Here is a 6,000-nt window from a genome sequence, read left to right on the forward strand (position 1 = left end):
TCAGGACATCATTAAAGTTCAAAGGATTTGGGAGGTCGGGTCTGGGCTAGCTGACCTCTTTTTCATTCAAGTTTCGTTTCCATGGAGATCTTTCCACTTTTACAAAAGTGGAAGGCTTTTACAACCACTTAAGGAGTAAGGCTTGGAATCTGCATCAGGTTCTCTTTCTTTGTTAGGCCACATGTGCTTGGCCTTAACAACAGATGAACAGATTACATAGGTTGGGAAGGGGTGGGGTTGCTTTATCATGCGATTCCTGGATCCTTTCCCCTGGAGCTCAATTAGATGGAAACAAGGTCGATCTTGCTTTCAAACTAGGGGAGAAAGGAAACATGCTTTTCTAACTTTGCAGGATTTGCTTTCTCAGTGTATCAGAGAAGAACAAAAGCAGGCTTTTCAGAGCAGATTGAATCAGCTAGGTGGTAGATGCTGCATTTCTCATGTAACTCTTGGCCCCCTTTTTAACACATTTTCGTAATCACAACAGAGTCCTTCATCTCAGGAGAGATAATCAGCCTTTCTCACTGAAATGGGATATTCCTCTTTGCTCCAAGAGGTGGGGGGGGGGGGAATCCCGGCAGCTGATTTCAGTTAGATTGCAGAGTTTGGGATTCAACTCCAATGTCCCTTTTACTCGAGGGGAGCTCAAAATAACCTCATCTTTACACTGTTCTGCCTCGGGTGGTTGCCCCACCCCCATGCCTGCAGAGGTAGAAGGGAGGCTTGAGGAGAATGCCCCGTAGTGAGGGTGACTGCCATCCCTGGATAGAGCCCCAGATGCCTGAGGTATCAATGGGAATCCTCACTTGCTGGGAGGGATCCTCCTCTGTGATCGCATTAGGCTCCAGACCAGGGGGAGCCTTCTTGCCGATGGCCTTATGGCAGATGCGCCCTAGGGCTTTATGCCTCTGCCTTTCATATTTAGAGGCAGGTTTGGGAGGCTTGGAGCCGGAGCTTGCCTCTTTAGCCACCCTGGAGGAGGTGTGCTTCATTTTGCTCTTTGCCTTGCCGTCCCCACCCTTGGATGGACCTTCAGAGGTAATCTCTAACCTGATTGGAGGCTCTTCTGCCCTTCCAGTGGGCTTTAGAAGCGAGGACTTGATTCATGCCTGTGTCCTCCCATATGCAGGAAGCCACCATCTTGGGCCACGTGGGGACTCTCCTCCCCCTTCTTTTCACATGGCGCTGCGCGGCAAATACAACAGCCCTGCCGGTCAGGGCTTTGACAAAGCGGCTTGTGCTACTAAGAACTACTGCACTCTCTCCTGTGGCTTCCTGCTGTTAACAGCAGCTCGCTGAGAGCCTTGCCACCTCCTCTTCCAGCTGCTTTCCTTTCTCTTCCTTAAAGGGAATTTTTTTCCTTAAAGGGAAGATCTACTTTAAAGGGAAAGCCTCAGCAGCGATCTGAGCCTCGTTGCCCTGTCTGGGCTTCTCCGACTAGTCAGGCACTCAGAAAAGGATTGAATAGGGCTTGCATAAATCATGATAGCAAGGTTGCGGGAACACAGGATGAGGTGTCCGAGGTGTCAAAGGGAATCCTCACCTGGAGGGAGGGGTCCCCTTCTTCAGCCCTGCCAGGTGAAGAGAAACCTAGTAATCTTTCCTCAGGTTCCAGGCCAGGTGGTGGGGTGTCTTCCTGTTGCTGGCCTTGTGACAGATGTGCTCCAAGGCTTGGTGCCCCTGCCTTTCATACTTGGAGCTAGGCTTGGGGGGTTTGGATCCACAGCCTGCCTCTTTAGCCCCCTTAGTGGAGATATGCTTCCTTTTGGCCTTTGCCTTGCCTCCCCCGCCCTTGGCTGATGCCTCTGAGATGGGGCGTTTTAAAACACCGCGGTTCATCGCTCAACCCCTGAGGGGAGCAGTGGAGCACTCCGGCACCCTTAGAGCCTCCTTGGGCGCCGCTTTTACTGCAGAGGCCTCTGCAGAGCTCACTTGCATGTCTTTGGTGGGAGTCCTCACTTAGTGCCCTGGGTCTTGCTCTGTGACCTGGGGCTGCACGCCATCTTAGCAGTTGCTGAACGGGCTTTCTATCCCCACTGGGGGTTTCCTCAGCCTCTACTGATTGATCAGGCAGTGTGGAGGCAATTTTGATCGCTTTTGCAGCAATTTAAAAATTTCCCTTTAAGTTCCTTCAGGATCTCAGGACGAACACAGCCGTCCATTGATGGACTGAGTCGATAACTGGGTGGAGCCTAGTGACCAAGGCGTGGCTAAAAGAGCTTATCTGACTCAGTCCAATCAAGATCAACCCATCTTGGATACCCCTCACTATGGAGAACAGCACTGTATTTTAACACAGCATGCAATGACAAAACAGACTATATTATGAATTCACAAAGAATCAAGTGGGTTGTATATTTTTGCCCAGCAATTATGATTCATGATATTTTATTGTATGGTGTTATACCAATTATTCTAGATGTCCCCTACATTTAAATTTGCATTTTCCTCTGAGCTGAGGCCCTTAGTTTTAGTAATATTTTTACTAAATATTTTTAGTAATTTGTTTTTGCATTATTTCCCTTTGAAAGATAAGAGAGTTGGGACTATAATGTAAATAATCTAAAAGCACAAAAATGTTAAATAAGAGCTATATGAAGTACATAATAGGCACTTTAACAATGGAATGGCAGCCATAAAATATTACATCACTGTCCCCTTTACACAGTGGATACTTTGTTCCATGTTCTCTTGAAAAATACTGCCAGACAACCTAAAGTACTGTACTACAGTATCTTCTTTCACTTGTAGCAACTTCCAAAAGTTAAATGTGTTGGCTGCTGTATCTAAAACAGCATATGTGGTACCCAAGATTACCAAATGCAGACAGAAATTTGTCTTTAATACAACAATCACCATGCTTATTTTGGTGGGCCTCAACCTGAAGACACTCATAGTTCCACACATTTAATTCACCCACACACAGCTTCACTAGGGAGAAATATTGAGGAGGAAAATATAACCACCAACAAAGGTCCTCAAGAACTCTTGAGGTCGAATCTGTAAACAATGAACCAACCCCCTAAAGAGTCTGGAGTCCTTTGCACTTTGACTCCATTGAAATCAACCTTACTTAAAACGATGAGTAAATACTGTAGCATTTACAACTCATTACAAACTATTTTCATCAATTGGAAGTAGCTGCATTCTTATCAGTAACTTAGAAAAAAGGAGAGAAAGAGAAAAAACCTGGTCGGCAAAATCTACAGATGAAAAACTGAGTTGGGGAATAGAAAAACTGTAGAACTGAACTTACAAGGAACAAGAAAGCAACAAAAACCTATGTTGCAATACTGTAGTCTTATCTGCAATAGCGGGTTCTCCCAGAAAGGCGGCGAAGTGGGGGGGGGGGAGTTGGGGCGCAGAGCAGCCTTGACCCACACTCTGGATGAGGAGGATGGGCGTTGTAGTTTAACGTGGCGACAGGATAACAGGCTCGTGGGTCGGGGGTGGGGAAACGAAAGACAGCAGGCTGCCGGTAGAGCGGAGTCTCCCTCGCGAAACTAAGCGTGAGTAACCACGCGAATCACCCAGCATCGTCGGCAGGAAGAAGGCAAACCAAACTAGGAGAGGCGCCACTCACCGAGCTCCGGCACTTCCCGACACTTCCCGAAGCCCGGGAGAGAGTGGATTTCTCTCTTTTTGCCCGCGTGAACGGCGGAGGTCCGGAGACGGCGAGGCGAAGTCCTTCTGGCTGAGTCGCTCTCCTCCTCTCTTTTCGATCCACTCCCGGGTTTGCCCGCTCCAGATCCACAGCCCGCAGCAGCAGCAGCCCTGGCTCTAAGCGTGTCGCCGGTCGAAGAGGGCGTGAACGCCAACGGATCAAACCAACCCGGTCGCGGTTAACTTGTCAAATAAGGAAGCAACCGAGCGAGAGGAGAAGGAGCCACGAGGTCGCAGCCATCGTCCGCCCCAGACTCCGGAGCGCCTCTCCCTTCCTTTCCTGATCTCCCTCCCGCAGCAAAAAGAGCGCGGCCGGCCACACAGCGGCAACTAAACAGGAAGACTCCAGCGCTCCTACCTGGGAAAGTAAGCAGGGGTGGAGTCTCCTCCCCATAGGCGGAGGCAAAGAAGGCGGGGCACCCCTGGCTCGACTAAGGCAGGTGGAGGACCCAACGCGGGCGTGCGGAGTCGCTTCCTTTTCTCGAAAGCGGGGGCGTCGGGGTGGCATCTCCGGCCGTGCGCTATTGGGAGAAAGTCTATGGAGATTCTCAAGTCATCCGGGTCCTGCTGGTCCCAATGGTGCTTTTTTTCAAAAGGCAACTGGGCTTTCTGGTTTTTCTTTGAAGACGTTTCGCTTCTCATCCAATGAGTTTCTTCAGCTCTTCTTCCCACCATCCAGTCAGAGCTGAAGAAACTTCTTGGATGAGAAGCGAAACGTCTTCAAAGAAAAAACAGAAAGCCTAGTTGCTTCTTGAAAAAAAGCACCTTTGGGACTCTTGGGAGGAAGGGAATAGCTTCAATTGGGTTCATCCCTAAGTAGATATGGGAAGAATTATGCTCGAAGGGCAGATTTCCCGGTTGCTACTATGCTTCTCATGCGCCAGATTTGGCATACGTTATGGATTATCAGTATGGACAATTAACCTAGTTACCCGAGTCAGTCAATCAGAATAGAACTGGAAGGGACCTTAGAGGTCTTCTAGTCCAACCCCCTGCTCACGCAGGAGACTCTATACCCGTGATGGCGAACCTATGGCACGCGTGCCACAAGTGGCACGCGGAGCCATTTGTCAGGGCACGCGAGGCGCTGCCCTGTCAGCTGGCCAACGCACATGCGCGCGGTGGGCAGCTGAGTTCACCTTTTTAAAAGCTATTTTTCGCCTTCCCCAGGCTCCAGAGGCTTTATAGGAGCCTGGGGAGGGCAAGAAGAGACCGTCCGAGGCTTCCCTGATGCCTTCGGAGCGCTTAAAACGACCGGTTTGCTCGGAGGGTGGTTTTAAGTGTTCTGAAGGCTTCAGGGACGGTTGCTGAAGCCTCCGGGGGGGCAGGGGAGGCTCTTTTCGCCCTCCCCAGGCTCCTATAAAGCCCCTGGAGCCTGGGGAGGGCAAAAAAAACCATGTAAAAATGGAGGTGGTCACGCATTTTGCGCGCATGCGCACTGGGGTGGTCACGCGTTGCATTATGGGTGCGGCACGCTCGCACTCAACCCCCCTGCGCTCCCCCCACTTGTGGCACGCGAGCCAAAAAAGGTTCGCCATCACTGCTCTATACCATTTCAGACAAGTGGCTGTCCAGTCTCTTCTTAAAAACCTCCAGTGATGAAGCACCCACAACTTCTGAAGACAAGATGCTCCATTGGCTAATTGTTCTCACTGTTAAGGAAGTGTCTCCTTAATTCCAAGTTGCTTCTCTCTTTAATCCATTAGTTTCAAGTGAGTCTTCCCCAATCTGTCACCAGCTAGAGGGCAGGGCAAACAAAAAACCTTGCCAAGAAAAGGGGCTGAAATTTAGAAGGGTGTAGATGTCTGTTTTCTTATAACTGCCAGGCTTCTCTTACTATTTGTTTTGGTGGTTTCTTATCACAGACATGTTCACTAAAAATGTTACTGCAATTGTATTTTTTAAAGAAAGAAAGAAAGAAAGGGAGGGAGGGAAGGGAAGGGAAGAAAAGGAAATGTCATAAACGTTGCAACTCTCTACATAGGGCAAAGCTGAGAAAACCTTCTGAAGTTTAGTGACCAGAGTTGAAGATAGGATTCTGAATACAAAGGCAAATCTTTGTATTTCTCAATTGGGAAAGCTAGATTATAGACTAGAGAATTACAGTTCCTTTCATCATGATGATTACATCACAATTCCAAAATCACTTCCTAGTGTGTCTAGACTACCCATGTTTTCATAAATTTAGAATGAACCATTTTTATACATCACTTTAACTTGCTTACACAAATTATATTTGACATTTTCTGTACTCTTTCTACATCTAGCAGTAAATATTTTACATTTTTAAACTACCCTGTAAAGGCAGGAAAAAAATCCCTGGGGATACCCACAGAA

General features: G+C 48.4%; 1 protein-coding gene across 1 annotated transcript in view; it reads right to left on the reverse strand.

Annotated features, from left to right (window-relative positions):
• The window catches only part of RHBDF2 (rhomboid 5 homolog 2), a 107,099-nt gene extending 103,136 nt beyond the window's left edge, over positions 1 to 3,963 (reverse strand). Inside the window, exon 1 of the mRNA XM_081937916.1 lies at positions 3,584 to 3,963. The gene's annotated coding sequence lies outside the window, so the exon portion shown is untranslated. The remainder of the gene's footprint in view (positions 1 to 3,583) is intronic.
• Between the last annotated feature and the right edge of the window lie 2,037 nt (positions 3,964 to 6,000).

The sequence above is a fragment of the Natrix helvetica genome (assembly GCF_964273705.1).
Source record: "Natrix helvetica genome assembly, chromosome: 1".
In the NCBI taxonomy this organism is placed as follows: domain Eukaryota; kingdom Metazoa; phylum Chordata; class Lepidosauria; order Squamata; family Natricidae; genus Natrix; species Natrix helvetica.